The sequence below is a fragment of the Sus scrofa genome, chromosome 10 (genome assembly GCF_000003025.6).
Source record: "Sus scrofa isolate TJ Tabasco breed Duroc chromosome 10, Sscrofa11.1, whole genome shotgun sequence".
Taxonomy (NCBI): Eukaryota; Metazoa; Chordata; class Mammalia; order Artiodactyla; family Suidae; genus Sus; species Sus scrofa.
Window position 1 is genome coordinate 58816998 of NC_010452.4, and position 15828 is coordinate 58832825.

The following is a 15828-nucleotide window of genomic DNA, read 5'->3' on the forward strand; positions in this document are numbered from 1 at the left end:
TTTTAGGAGGGCACATTGCTTTCTACTCCCCTTTTTTTTCCCCTTTCTGTATATGTATTGATAAAGATGTGGGGTATATACTCTTATTAGAAGTTGCCTGAGCTGATATCTTTTGCAGGAATTCCTAACCTCTGGTTCAAGTATCCTTGTGAGTTGTCCATGGAGAGATTTTAGAAAATGGGTGAGTTCCCTCAAATGTATGACAATTTCTTTGGTTTGTGTGTTGTTTATTTTTTCTGAGCAAAAGATCAGTAGTTTTCACCAAATTCATGGAAGGGTTTCTGACCACTCCAAATTAAGAACTGTTGGTTTTTATGATGCATAGGTTGTGAATGAAGGGTAAACTTGGAGACAGAAGCTTTTGTAGTTCTTGGTAACAATTGGACAGGATGGCCACCTTATGCAATTTAAATCTTAATTTTTAGAAACCTTGAATTTTCTTTAAACAAAATAATCTTAAAAGACACTTTTATTTCTAAATTCTACCTAGTTAGGCCTAATATGAATTATTGTCCATGAGTCTTTTTATGTATAACACATTAACTTAAGAAATGAAGTGGCAAGATTTATTTTAATAGTAACTACGCATGAAATGTCAAGTAGAAAATTTAAGCAACTATTTTAATGATTCAGACCCCAGTGCCTCTTTAATCGAAACAGCCAACAATAACAATAACAAAATATTATCCAGCCCTAATTAAATATTTCAGAAAATTATTGTGAATTGGTTCTCTCTCTTTCTCACTCTGCACATACATAATGTATGTGCACATCAGTGATGCCCTGGTTCCCCAGTTTTTCTGTTAATAAGTTTTTCATTTTCCTTAAAGCTTGATGATTGTCAGAGGTGGAAAAACAATGAATAGGGAGATGGAACCTTCTGACTGAGTCAGAAGGAGGTCATGACTATACTATCCAGAAAAGGAATTCAGGATCATGTGGTATAATCACTAGTAGGGGACCCAGAATAAATTTATGTTAAATACTTAGAGGCTTTTTGTCTTGCCTATTTCCTCCACCCACAATTCCCCAGCTTACTTCCAACCTTGTCTAAGAGGATATCTTCCATTAATGCAAGAAGATTTAACATTGATCTTTGCACAGGGGCTTCCATCTAGAGTAACCATTTCAATAAAGATTTGGATCTGGCCCCTCACCTATCCTGAACCAGGTGGCCTAAGACAAGTAGATATAAAACACTAGCACTTTAGTTCATATCAGCTCCCAAGTGATCACCAGATGATAAAAAACTTTGGACACTGTTAATCTTTACTTGACTCAAACTGGAAACCACAAGGTAAAAGGCAGGGCATTCTCTCAGAGGAATTTGTGTGGCCTTCCACAGACTGCCAGTTGGGTCAATATAGTTGAAGCCTCTTCTCCAGGAGTTACTTTTAAAAGTTCATATCCAAAGTCTTTGGTCTTTGCTAGATTGGAAGGCAGAACGGCTTTTATCAAGGAAAATGCCCAAAGGCCAAGGTGTGAGAGCTTAGAATCTAATAAAAATTAGAAAGATTGAAAAGGTAACAGTGTGTGTTCCCTGCCCAATAAACTCTAAACAATATCACTGTAACTGTGACTAGAAAAAGCCTCTGGAAATGCATGTTTTTGCCAAACAGTAGAGGGAAAATGCATCTTAAACATAAGTCCTCTCTAAAAAATGAAAGAGAATTTACTTCACAGGAATATCTCTTTTTATCATTTTTAAAGGAACATTTTAGTTTCATATGTAGTGGATATATGCATGTATGTGTTCTCTATAAATATAATATGTGTATATCTACTTATTTATATATACCACTAAGTGAAAAGTTATTTCTATGAATGGGATGAGGCTGGGGCTCCCATCCCAGCACGCTCTCCATGTTGGGACGGCCTGAACAGAGCCGTGATGATAACCTCAAAACCATCACATAAGCTGTTGTCCTAGACCCAAGATGAAAAATTTCCTTAAAGATCAAGAATTGACTTGACAAGCATCATTTTTATTACAATAAAATTTCCTATTATAACAAACTTAAACATACATAGTTTTAATTCTATTTTTCTCCCACCTGTGAGACTTTTGCTTCTATCTGATGAGAACTTTACGTTTCTTTTCAATGATTCTAATTAGAAAAATTGAACTAAAAAAAAAAAAAAAAAAGGCAGTGACACAGCAGAGAAAGTAAGGGACTGCTGCAATGCACTGTTTAGATAGCAAAAGGAAGCAGACAGAGGGGCTTTCTTCTGTCCAGTGGTGAGAATTGCTGAGAGGTGGGTCAGTGTTACTGCCAAAGCCAGAGCACCAGCACCATCCTGCTTTTCTCTGTGTTCTCTGCATACATTGAGCATCTTCAGCACTAAGACCACATGGCCTTTTGTTTTGAGGAGGGTTGAGGAACACCTGCTAGGTCTTTGGCAAGTTGAATACGTTAAAATGTTCTGAAGCTTCTCTGTACCATTCATCTAAAACATCTTTAACATATTAGGGCTATCATGGAATCCCTAAATTGTGATAAAAATAACTCTGAGTCACAAAAGTCAGGAAAGAGGGAAGTATACTCACTAACTAGGATGTCTCATTTCTTTTTACATGTGAAGATATACTTTATTTTATACATATATAACTAGGAACAATTTTAGATCTCTAAATCTGGGAACAACTTAAAAATACTTTTAAAATTTGCGTTAAATTTGTAATTCAACTTTAAATCATAACATTTTTCGGTATGTGTCATGGTATTGATGATTCAGTAAAGGTTTTTATTTGAATATTATTAGAATATGAGAGTTTTAAGTTCTATGCCCAAGTCTGAAGTATTTCAATTCAATTTAATAAACATTTATTAATGCTCCAGTAGGAGCCCTTCACTAATGCACTACTCCGTGTTTGAGGATACAATATGGTCCCTGCCTACAAAAGCAGACATACAGGCAAATAAGGTACCATATCTTAAGGTCAAGAACACAATTTTGCTCTTGTCAGATAAAATAACAGCACAGCTGAGGGAATGGTTGACTTTTCCAGGAATCACTAAAATTGGAAAGGGTTTGATACTCAGGTCAGTCTTGGATGATTAGTAAGAATTCACCTGAATCAGAAGACTTTTTTGTAACGGAAAGCATGGTATGTGCAAAGGAGTACTTATATAAGGTAGCATGTAGATTTTTAAGGCAGTCAAGTCACGGTAGGTAAGTGGCAGATGATAAGGAACAAAAAGTAGATTAAGAATGGTTTCTACAAAAGGCAAGTAAATAAAAAAGAAAAAAAAAAAAGAATGGTTTCTGGGGAGTTCCCACTGTGGCACAGCAGAAACAAATCTGACAGGTATCCATGAGAATGCGAGTTTTATCCCTGGCCTTGCTCAATGGGTTAAGGATCTGGCGTTGCCATGAGCTGTGGTGTAGATGGCAGATGCAGCATGGATCCAGCATCCAGTATTGCTGAGGCTGTGGCCCAGATTCGACCCCTAGCCTGGGAACTTCTGTATGCCTTGGGTGCAGCCCTAAAAAGCAAAGTAAAATAAAAATCTTAAAAAAAGAATGGTTCCCCAAAACTGGTATGTTTTCAATATTAATATTATTATTTTAAAAATAATAATTTTATAGACTGAATGAAGACTTGAATGGAAATATTAAATCTTCAGTTAATGTTAGAACTTCTCAATGGAATTACAAAACTGGCTTAATTAACTGAACCAGCTAGCAGAAATTCTCTGTGTGATAGCACTAGATACATTTGAAAGAGTACAGAAAAACTGGACCATGCATCAACAAAAGTAGGCTTATAGTCAGAAACTCTGGGTGTGAGGAGTCCTAGCCTTCCGGGCCCTATTTCATTCTAGCTATGGGATATAGTCAAATCTCTTAGCTTCCCAGATACTGACTGTTCCACATCTGTACAATGGGATAATGATACCTGTTCTGGGAGGTTCACATAGTTTCAAAGGGGTCAAGTTGATATGCATGTAAATCATCTTATAAATTCTTAGCAAGTTTAATATATTTTTATTCGACAGTCAAGGAGATTGTGGGCCCTAACCAATTATATATTTATAAAAAGTTAGTTTGGGGAGTTCCCTGATGGCCTAGCGGGTTGAGGCTCCTGCGTTGTCATTGCTGTGGCTCTGGTTGCTGCTCTGTGGTGTAGGTTCCATCCCTGGCCCAGGAATTCCCACATACTGCCTGTGTGGCAAAAAAGAAAAAAAAAAAAATACAAAAAGAACCCCCAAGAGAGAACCTGAAATAAACATTGCAACTCTCACTAAAAAACAAAACAAAACAAAAAAATTAGTTTGTACTAACAGCAAGGACTGACATTGAAAACCATAAACTTGGTATTCTTATCCCTGTGCTTTCTCTTTATTCAACCAAAAACTTATAATTCCTACACACCTAACTGTCCACTGCAGGAGAAGGCACAACCACACTTAGTTCCAATTCCTATGGAAAGCAGGAATGCTCCCTACAAAACGCAGCCAGGACCAAACATTTTCTATACCCAATACATTTTGGTTTCAGAATAGCGTTTATATTTGTAAGGCATTGGGGAGTGAGAGAAAAAAATGTTCTTCCAAAACAGTCATGTTTGTATATTTGGGAAAAGTTATAACAAAAACAAACAATTAACTATAGTCAAGTTTCTTCAGGCTTCTTTTAATAATGAAAAATGTTGACTTCCCTATCCCATACATACTTTGTGGCATTCAGAGCCTTCACCAGTATGCTCTGCGAGTTTCTTGATGTTGTCAGTCAGTCTTGGCCTCTCCTCACTCCAATGGTGCCTGACTTCTTTCTTCCCCAGAGCAATTTTGAGTTTTTCCACCTCGATTCTCTGGCAGGGAGTTCCTTTCCTCTCCCCTCACACCCCAAGCACCATTCATTCATTATGTGGAGGGGACAAGAGAGAATTACATCAAATCAGGGTAGGGAAATAGTCTTATACACATATGTATGTACATGCTTATTGTGTCATCACTGTCATAAATTTCCTCATTTATTCCCATCAGAAGGGGTTTCTCTGGCCCCATTTTAACAGTCTATTCTTGGAATTGCTTGTCTAGATTCTCCTCACATTTTCATTGCTGTATTGGGTCTGCCATCTTCCCTCTCCCAAGCCTCTAACAATAATTTGACATTACTCTTCACTTATTATGCGGAGCTATAGCTGGTTCTCTCACTTTTGTGATCCTGGTTATGTCTGAGTGAATGTGGTAACATCACATATGATTAGAACTGTCACACTATAATGGGGACTTTTAAAATTTTTAGGCCAAACCCTGAGCCATTAACCTGAAAAAAAAAAAAAAAATTCATTTTTAAGAATTTAAGTTAATCATAAAGTCTTCTGAGTTAAGATGTTTTTAGATTTCCAATTCAAAGATAATAACTGAGCATGCATTTGTCATTTTATCCGCATCTATCCATTGCTAATTATTGTATCTATGGTCTCCGATTACTCATTACAAAACTGAACTCCCATCTATTCAATCATGGTTTTTTTAAAATGCATCAGGAAGGAGAACTACATATAAATTCACAAATTTTTTTGGTAACTTACTCTACTGTTAAACAAATCTTCCTGAAATTTGACCTAAACAATTCATCATGCCATATTCCTTCACAAGAGATGAAGTCGAACTAGAGTGTCTCAGTGTAATTGTCTTGCCGGCAATAACAGATTCTATACTTAGTATGGTACTCTAGACGAACTGGCCCTGATTTCTTAAACTGTCTCTTTTGACGGGTTTAGTGCTTAATTTCTCTGTTTCCTTTACTCATTTCAAGTGTCTCGTAGCTCGGTTTTTTTTGTTGTTGTTGTTGTTGTTGTTGTTGTTGCTATTTCTTGGGCCGCTCCCGTGGCATATGGAGGTTCCCAGGCTAGAGGTCGAATCGGAGCTGTAGCCACCGGCCTACGCCAGAGCCACAGCAACGCGGGATCCGAGCCGCGTCTGCAACCTACACCACAGCTCACGGCAACGCCGGATCGTTAACCCACTGAGCAAGGCCAGGGATCGAACCCGCGACCTCATGGTTCCTAGTCGGATTCGTTAACCACTGCGCCACGACGGGAACTCCCGTAGCTCGGTTTTAATTTGAGTCCTAAGTTGATACCCAAGATCCCCATGAGGACCCTGCTGCTTTTTTTTTTAATTTTATGTCTCTGTTTTAATAAAAAGAACTATATACCTTGTATATGTAAAAAGTATATATTTGTATAGGTACCATTCTTTTTTTTTCAATGTTGTCTTCAGATATGGCCTTTAGGGATACTCAAGCAATAACTGGAAAGATTCAGATAAAAGGAAAAATTCATTTTGAACACGTCTTGGGATGTGCATGTATGTTTTATATGTGTCTGTTTGCCTTTAGTGTTAGAAGTTAGAGAGAATCCCTTATATTGTTTCTTTCTGTTCATCTCTCACCTTTTATAATCAATATTTTTTTTAATTTTAGGTTAATTTATTTTGTTTTTCATCATAAATCATAGGATCTTAGAGCCAGAAAGAACTTTAGAAAGTATAGCAGAATGATTAATAGAGACAGCACTAAAATTAAATTAAATCCTTTTTCTCACTTTCTAGTTATATGATCTTAAGCAAGTTACATAAATTATCTATGTTCATTTTTGTCATTCATAAAATGGGGGGAAATAAAGGTGCCTGTATCTAAGATCAGATTGTGGCGACGGTAAATAAATTGTTTGTGTAACAAAAATAAATCAACACCCGCGACAAGTAACTATTTTCTCTCTTCTCTACCTCTCTCTGTCTCTATGTTTTTGTCTCTCTGTTTCTTTCTCTGTCTCTTTCTGTGTGTGTGTGTGTGTGTGTATGTATACAGTTAACCTTGAACAATATGGGTTTGAACTACACAGGCCCACTTATAGTTGGATTTTTCAACAAATATGCATCACAGTTCTACATGATCCTGGTGGCTGAATCCACAGATGCAGTACCTTGTATATGCAGGGCTGACTGTAAAGCTAAACATGGATTTTCAGCTTTGCAAAAGGTTAGCACCTCTAATCTCTACATTTGTTGTTCAGGGGTCAACTCTGTGTGTGTGGTGTGTGGGTGTAAAATCTTCAGTCCTATGAAGACCTCCTGTTACATACCTGTCTTCATTTCAAAAAGCAATTAGCATTTTTCTTAAACTTATATAATTTGTAAAGCATTTTATATATGTTACCATATTCTTCTATTCTAAGGAGAATTTTGAAATTTGTGGGCATAGAACATTACTCCTTAGGGTAATAATATAAATAGTCTGATAAGTGAGTGTACATTATATATTTTGAATATATCACTAAACTGGGAGTTTTTATGAGGTTACCCTGTGTCCTTCATAACTCATAATAATATTTTGACTGAACTCAATATTATTTGAATATTGTACATAAAAGTTATAACATAGTTTATATAAAACATTTGTTTCCACATCCTACTATGTTGCTCCAACTATAAAAAGGTAGCCTAAACATATCATTTTTTGAAGGCATTGAAGAGCTTTGGATGCAAACAAATCTAAGGAAATAAATTCTAGGGGAAAACAAGCCCTTCTAAGAGCGTTAGCAATCTAGGGCACCAAGGAGTGTTGCCACGTCTGAGCATGTGTTGGCAGAGAAACAGGACTTTCATGGGTGAAGGAAATTTGTTTCTGTCAAGAGAAATCACTCGTAGGCTTGGAATTCATAGAATCCCTATAGTCAGAGTTAGTTCTCCCTGACTACTTACTGGTTCTCCATAAAGGATAGAAATGCATGTTAAAAAACGAAAAAGTTCCTGTTGTGTCTCAGTGTGTTAAGGACCTGACATAGTGTCTGTCCTTGAGGATCCAGGTTAGATTCCTGGCCTTGCTCAGTGGGTTAGGGATCTGGCATTACTGCAAGCTGTGACATAGGTTGCAGATGTAGCTAGGATCCCATGTTGCTGTGGCTGCGGCATGGGCTGGCAGCTGCAGCTCTGATTTGACCCCTAGCCTGGGAACTTATATATGCCATAAGTGTAGCCCTAAAAAAATTTTTTTTAAAAGGTTACTGTTTAAAGTAATTGGTAATATCAATATATTAAAGCATTTATAGTATATGTAGAAGTGAAATATATGCCAATATTAATAAAAAGGATTGAGGGGTATATAAAATTGTAATATTGAAAGATTTCTTATATTATTCATGATAAATTTCTAACCATCAGAAATAAGCTATAAAAATTTATAATTAGAAAATCAATAAAGAAGATAAAAGGAAGGAATAATGAAAACTTGATTACTCTAAAAGAAGGTAGAAAAAATAACAAAGAACAGGATAAGCAGATACCATGACAGCACATAATTCCAGCCAAATAAACATTTATATTAAATATAAATGGACCAATATCTGCAACTAAAATAGAATGATTTTCAGACTAGATTGAAAAAGAAGACCTAATTTTTATAATATTTACAAGGGATGCACTTAAAAAAATAACACATGTAGACTGAAAGTTAAAACATGGAGACTAACATGTAAACCATAAGACAATTGATGTGAACCTAAAGGAAATGCAAACTGAAACCACAATGACACATGACTAAGTATCCATGAGAATGCGTAAAATTAAAGAAGTAGACAAAACTCTGTGTTGTCAAGAATATGAATCAACCAAAACTCTCATATATTTGTAGTAGGAGTGCAATATGGTACACTCATGGTCAAAAATTGCATGAAGCATAGTATAATTAAGCATATTCAAGAAAAATTCCCAGGTTCACAAGGATGTTTCAACATATGCAAATCCATTAATGTCATACACCACATTAACAAAAGAAAAGTCAAAAACCACATGATCATCTCAATAGATGCAGAAAAAGCATTTGACAAAGTCCAACATCCATTAATGATCAAAACTCTTACCAAAGTGGGTATAGAGGGAACATACATTAACATAATGAAAGCCATTTATGACAAACCCACAGCAAATATAATGCTCAATGGAGAAAAGCTGAAAGCCTTCCCACTCAAATCTGGAATAAGACAAGTATGCCCACTCTCACCACTGTTACTCAACATAGTACTGAAAGTCCTAGCCAAAACAATCAGACAAACAAAATAAATAAAAGGCATCCAAATAGGAAGAGAAGAGATAAAACTGTCACTGTATGCAGATGACATGATACTATATATAGAAAACCCTAAGGACTCAACCCAAAAACTACTTGAACTGATCAACAAATTCAGCAAGGTAGCAGGATATAAGATTAACAGTCAGAAATCAGTCGCATTTCTGTATACTAACAATGAAATATTAGAAAAGGAATACAAAAATACAATACCTTTTAACATTGTACCCCCCAAAAATAAAATACCTGGGAATACACCTGACCAAGGAGGTAATGGACTTATCTGCTGAGACCTATAAAACATTAATCCAGGAAATTAAAGGAGATGTAAAGAAATGGAAAGATATCCCATGCTCCTGGGTTGGAAAAATTAATATTGTAAAAATGGCCATACTACCCAAAGCAGTCTACATGTTCAATGCAATCCCTATCAAAATACCCATGACATTTTCCACAGAATTAGAACAAACAATCCAAAAATTTATATGGAACTACAAAAGACCCAGAATTGCCAAAGCAATTCTGAGGAACAAAAACCAAGCAGGAGGCCTTACTCTCCCAGGCTTTAAACAGTATTACAAAGCCACAGTCATCAAGACAGTGTGGTACTGGTACCAAAACAGACAGACAGACCAATGGAACAGAATAGAGAACCCAGAAGTAAACCCAGACACCTTTGGTCAGTTAGTATTTGACAAAGGAGACAAGAACATAAAATGGGGAAAAGGCAGTCTTTTCAGCAAGCATTGCTGGGAAACCTAGACAGCTGCATGCAAATCAATGAAACGAGAACATACCCTCATGCCATGCACAAAAATAAACTCCAAATGGCTGAAAGACTTAAATATAAGACAAGACACCATCAAACTCCTGGAAGAGAACATAGGCAAAACATTCTCTGACATCCACCTTACAAATGTTTTCTCAGGTCAGTCTCCCAAAGCAACAGAAATAAAAGCAAAAAGAAACCAATGGGACCTAATCAAACTGACAAGCTTTTGCACAGCAAAGGAAACCAAAAAGAAACAAAAAGACAACTTACAGAATGGGAGAAAATAGTGTCAAATGATGCAACTGACAAGGGCTTAATCTCTAAAATATACAAGCAACTTGTGCACCTCAACAGCAAAAAAGCCAACAACCCAATTGAAAAATGGGCAAAAGACCTGAATAGCCATTTCTCCAAGGAAGATATATAGATGGCCAACAAGCACATGAACAAATGCTCAACATCCCTGATTATTAGAGAAATGAAAATCAAAACTACCACAAGATACCACCTCACACCAGTCAGAATGGCCATCATTAATAAGTCCACAAATAACAAATGATGGGGGGGTTGTGGAGAAAAGGGAACCCTCCTGCACTGTTGGTGGGAATGTAAGCTGGTACAACCACTATGGAGAACGGTAGGGAGGTACCTGAGAAAACTATACATAGAACTACCATATGACCCAGCAATCCCACTCTTGGGCATATGTCCTGACAAAACTTTCCTTGAAAAAGACACATGCATCCGCATGTTCTCTGTAGCACTATTCACAACAGCCAAGACATGGAGACAACCCAAATGTCCATTGACAGATGATTGGATTAGGATGAGGTGGTATATATACATAATGGAATACTACTCAACCATAAAAAAGAACAAAATAATGCCGTTTGCAGCAACATGGATGGAACTAGAGACTCTCATCCTGAGTGAAGTTAAGTCAGAAAGAGAAAGACAAATACCATATGATATCACTTATATCTGGAATCTAATATAAGGCATAAATGAACCTTTCCACAGAAAAGAAAACCATGGACTTGGAGAATAGACTTGTGGTTCCCAAGGGGCGGGGGAGGAGAGTGATTGGGATAGATGGAGTGCTTGGGGTAAATAGATTCAGACTATTGCCTTTGGAATGGATTAGCCATGAGATCCTGCTGTGTAGCACTGGGAACTATGTCTGGTCACTTATGATGGAGCGTGATAATGTGAGAAAAAAGAATGTATAGATGTATGTGTAACTGGGTCACCATGCTGTAAAGTTGAAAGTTGACAGCTATAATGGAAAAAAAAAATCGTAAAAAAAGAAAAATTAATGCATGTACTCTGAAGAAATACAGGTAGCTGTACTAAATGGTTCATGAGAGCTTATTCACAGTAGCCCAGCACTGGAAAAAGTCTGGATGTTCTTCAACAGGAGATGGGAAACAAATTGTGTTATAGTCATAGAATGAAATATCACACAGTAACATGAAAGAAGAAAGTGATATTACACAGACTCACATAGATTAATCTCAATACAATATATTGAGTGAGAAAACCAAGCCAGAAAATAGTATAAATTGTATAATTCCATGCTTAATTTTTTAAAAGGTGGAACTAATGTATAATAAAAGAAATTAGAGTAATGGTTGCCTGAGAAGTTGTGTTATATACAGAGAAGAGACAGGAGGGAATTTTCTGTAGCAGGATTAGAAATACAGCTCCGTGGACACAACACACACATTAGCACAAATAAAAAATTATCACGCCATATACTTAAGATTTACATTTTTTACTCTGTGTGAATTATAACTTTAATAAAAATGTAAAAGAAAATAAATATTTTCCAAATGTCAAATCAAAAATAAGATTACTCGTCCTCAAAATCGCCTTTATTTTCATGTTTCCTATCTGCAAAAGGCATCGGTAGCCCAGATTCCAAGCCTTAGTATTCTGTTAAATTATTTTATTTCCTCACTTCACAATTTTATTTGGTTACAAATTCCAACCAGTTTTTCCTCTATGACAGTTGTTAACTATATCCCATCCTTTTTCTTAGAAAAATAATTTCGTTTAAGCTTTTAGTTTAATCTATTTTAAAAATACTTCTCTTGGAGTTCCATAGTGACTCAGCAGAAATGAATCCGACTAGTACCTACGAGGTTGAGGGTTCAATCCCTGGCCTTGCTCAGTGGGTTAAGGATCCTGCATTGTCATGAGTTGTGGTGAAGGCTGCAGATGCAGCTTGGATCTGGCATGGCTGTGCCTGTGGCTGTGGCCTGCGGCTACAGCTCTGATTCGACCCCTAGCCTGGGAACCTCCATATGCCGCGGGTGTGGCCCTAAAAGTATTAAATAAATAAATAATAAAAATACTTGTTTCCCTCTTTTTGTTAATGTGGTGTATCACAATGCTTGATTGTGTATGTTGAACCACCCCTGTGACTTTAGGATAAATCCAAGTTGATCATAGTATATGATCCTTTTCATGTATTGTTGAATTGGTTCACTGATACTGTGTTCAGGATTTTTGCATCTATATTCATCAAAGATATTGGCCTATAATTTTCCTTTCTTTTTCTTTATTCTTTCCTTTTTTTTTTTTTTTTTTTTTTTGGTAGTGTCTTTATATGGTTTTGATATTTGGGAATAATGGCCTCAAGAATAAATTTGGGAGTGTTCCCTTCACTTAAATTCTTTTGAAAAATTTGAGAAGTATAAATTCTTCTTTATATATTTGGTAGAATTCCTCAGTGAATCCATCCAGTCCTGGACTTTTTTTGCAATGAGTTTTTTTGGTTTGTTTTTTGTTTATTTGTTTGTTTTTGCCTTTTGTCTTTTTAGGGCCACACCCACGGCATATAGATGTTCCAAAGCTAGGGGTCTAATTAGAGCAGTAGTTGCTGGCCTTCACCAGAGCCACAGCTACACAGGATCCAAGCCATGGCTTCAAACTATACCACAGCTCACATCAACGCCAGATCCTTAACCCACTGAGTGAGGCCAGGGATCAAACCCACAATCTCATGGTTGCTAGTCAGATTTTCCGCTGCACCACTATGGGAACTCCTGCAATGAGTTGTTTGTTTGGTTGTTTTTTCCTTTTTTTTAATTACAGATTCTATTTCACTTCTAATGATCAGTCTGGTAAAATTATTTGTTTCTTCTTGACTCACTCTTGGCAGGTTGTATGTTTCTAGAAATTTGTCCATTTCACCTAGGTTGTCCATGCTGCTAGCATGTAGCTATTTATAGTATTCTTTTATGATCTTTTTCTTATTTCTGTGGTATCAGTTGCTATTTTTCCTCTTTCATTTATTATTTTCTTTATTTGGGTCCTCTGGTTTTTCCACCTATTGGGCCTGACTAGAAGGTTTGTCAATACTTTTTATCTGAAGTTCCCGTTAAGGCGCAGAGGAAACAAATCTGACTAGGAACCATGAGGTTGTGTGTTCGATCCCTGGCCTTGCCTAGTGGGTTAAGGATCTGGTGTTGACATAAGCTGTGGTGTAGGTTGCAGACATGGCTCAGATCCTGCATTGCTGTGCCTTTGGTGTAGGCTAGCAGCTGAAGCTTTGATTTCACCCCTAGTCTAGGAACCTCCATATGCCATGGATGCAGCCCTAAAAAGCAAAATAAATACTTAAATAAATAAATAATTTTTTTCAATCTCTGTTTCATTGATGTTTTCTATTGCTTTTTGATCTCCATTTTGTTTAGTTCCTCTCTGATCTTTATTATTTCCACTCTTGTACTTACTTTGAGTTTCATGTGTTCTTCCTTTTCTGATTTTTTAGGTGGTAGATTAGGTTAATTACTTGATATTTTTCTTATTTCTTAAGGAAGGTCTCTATCACTGTGAACTTTCTTCTTAGAACTGCTTTTGTTCCATCCTATAGTTGTGCAAAGCTTTGGGGTTTGCTTTTTTGGTGGTTTTTTTTTTTCTTTTTTAAACTAAAGTATAGTTGATTTACAATGTTCTTTCAATTTCTGCTGTACAGCAAAGTGACTGAGTCATGCATGAGTGTGTGTGTGTGTGTATTTTCTGTTCATACTCTCTTCCATCATGTTCTAACCCAAGAGATTGGACATAGTTCCCTGTGCCGTAAAGTGGGACCCCATTATTATCCATTCTAAATGTAATGGTTTGTATCTACCAACTCCAAATTCCCTACCCATACCACTCCCTCATCCCCCTGGGAGTCACAAGTCTGCTCTCCCTGTCCATGATCTGATTCTGTTTTGTAGGTGGGATCATGTGTACCATATTTTAGATTCCACATATAAGTTATATTATATGGTATTTGTCTTTCTCTTTCTGACTTACTTCACTTAGTATGAGAATCCCCAGTACTCTAAAGTTCCTCCTCTGTCCTGGCTGATCTCTTCAATGGTGGGAGAACTTCTCAGGGTGCAGGAGCTTTTCCTCTTTCCCATTCCCTCCTAGGGCTGCAGGTCCCATTAACTTCTTTTCCCTTCTCTCTGTTTCTTCTTTCTTTTGTCCTATCTGTTTTTGTGAATTTTTTCTTACTCTATCAGAATCCTGAGGTCTTTTGTCAGCATTTAGCAAATTTTCCCTTCGAATATTTCCACAAGTAGATGCATTCTCAATATATTGTTGAGAGTAGTGAGCCTCACGTCCTACTATCCTACCATCTTCCACCCTCCTAAGTTTGTTTTTTTCATTTTCATTTGACTTGAGGAATTTTCTGATTTCCTCTTCGATTTCATCATCTATCCATTGGGTTTTTTTTAGTAGCGTGTTGCTTAGACTCCATGCATTCTTCCTTTTTCCATTTCTTTTTCTGAGGTTGAATTTTAGTTTCATACTGTTTTGGACAGTAAAGTTTCTTGAAATAATTTCTGTCCTCTTAAATTTATTGCTACTTGTTTTGTGACCTAGTATGTGGTCTATCCTAGAGAACATACCATGTGCACTTGAAAAGAATGTGTATGCTGGGGTTTGTTTTGTTTTGTTTTTGGATAGACCAACTGGTCTATTGTGTCATTTAGGACCTCTGTTGCCTTATTGATTTTCTGTGAGGACAATCAGTTTATTGATGTCAGAGGGCATTAAAGTCTCCTACTATTATTGTATCATTATCAGTTTCTTTTTTTATGTCTCTTAGTATTTGTTGTATATATTTAGCTTCTCCTATATTGGGTGCATATAGGTTAATGACTGTATATCCTCTTCTTGTATTGATCTCTTTATCATTAGGTAATGCCTTTCTTTGTGGATTTTGTTTTGTTTTAAGACCTCACCTGCAACACATGGAAGTTCCCATGCCAGGGATTGAATTCAAGCTTTAGCTGTGACCTAGACATACATCACAGCTGTGGTGACACTGCATTCCACTGTACTGGGCTGGGGGATCAAACCCTCCACAGTGACCCGAGGCACTGCAATCAGATTCTTAACCCACTACATCACAGTGGGAACTCCATCTTTGTGTTTTTTAAAGGCCTTTGTTTTAAAGTCATATATTGTCTGATATGAGTATTGCTACCCCTCTTTCTTCTTGTTTGCATTTACATGAAATAGCTTTTAACCTTCCCTTACTTTCAGTCAGTGTGTATCTTTCATATTGAAGTGAATCTCTTGTAGGCAACATATTGCAGGGTTTTTTTTTTTTAATATAGTATGCAACTCTTTCTTTTGATTAGAGAATTTAGTCCAGCCACATTAAATAATTACTAATTATTGATACTGTACATATTTCCTTGTTTTTCAGGGGTTTTTTGTAGTTCTCTGTTAATTTTATCTTCTTTTTGTTTTTTTCTTTTATGGTTTGATTTTCTTTTGTACTGCACTTTAATTCCCTTTGTTTTTGTAACTCTGTTGTATGCTTTTTTATTTTATTTTATTTTTTATTTGCTTTTTAGGGCCATACCCGCAACATATAGAGGTTCCCAGGCTAAGGGTCAAATCGGAGCTACATCTGCTGGCCTACACCACAACCACAGCAACGGCCAGATCGGAGCCATGTCTGT

The 15828-nt window shown here is 36.6% G+C and overlaps 1 long non-coding RNA gene across 1 annotated transcript in view; it reads left to right on the forward strand.

Annotated features, from left to right (window-relative positions):
• The window catches only part of LOC102165569, a 67698-nt gene that overhangs the window by 669 nt on the left and 51201 nt on the right, over positions 1 to 15828 (forward strand). Inside the window, exon 2 of the long non-coding RNA XR_305983.2 lies at positions 119 to 181. This is a non-coding gene — a long non-coding RNA (uncharacterized LOC102165569). The remainder of the gene's footprint in view (positions 1 to 118; positions 182 to 15828) is intronic.